This window comes from Cebus imitator, unplaced genomic scaffold (genome assembly GCF_001604975.1).
Source record: "Cebus imitator isolate Cc_AM_T3 unplaced genomic scaffold, Cebus_imitator-1.0 Scaffold128, whole genome shotgun sequence".
NCBI classification, from domain to species: Eukaryota; Metazoa; Chordata; class Mammalia; order Primates; family Cebidae; genus Cebus; species Cebus imitator.
In genome coordinates, this window is record NW_016107443.1 from 4,455,711 (window position 1) to 4,456,288 (window position 578).

A 578-nucleotide genomic window follows, 5' to 3' on the forward strand; every position below is an offset into this window, starting at 1 on the left:
CAACCCCATTGGCCAACACAATCTAATCGCCATTGATAGAACACTCCACCAAAGAACAGTAGAAAATACATTATTTTCTTTCTTGCTTTTGTCTTCTTGTTATTTTGGGGAGGAGTCTTCATTGTCTTTTTAACTTTTAAGTTTGGGGTACATGTACAGGTTTGTTACATTGATAAACTTGTGTCATAGGGGTTTGTTTTACAGATTATTTTGTCACCCAGACATTAAGCCTAGTACCCATTAGTTATTTTTCCTAATCTTCTCCCTCATCCCACCCTCCACCCTCTGATAGGCCCCAGTGTGTGTTGTTCCCCTCTATGTATCCATGTGTTCTCATCATTTAGCTCCCACTTATAGGCGAGAACATGTGGTATATGGTTTTCTGTTCCTGCATTAGTTTGCTAAGGATAATGGCCTCCAGCTCCATCCATGTCCCTGCAAAGGACATAATCTTGTTCATGTTTTATGGCTGCATAGTATCTCATGGTGTATATGTACCACCTTTTCTTTTTCTTTTTTTTTTTTTTTTTTTTTTTTTTTTTTTTTTTTTTTTTTTTTTTTTTTTTTTTTTTTTTTTG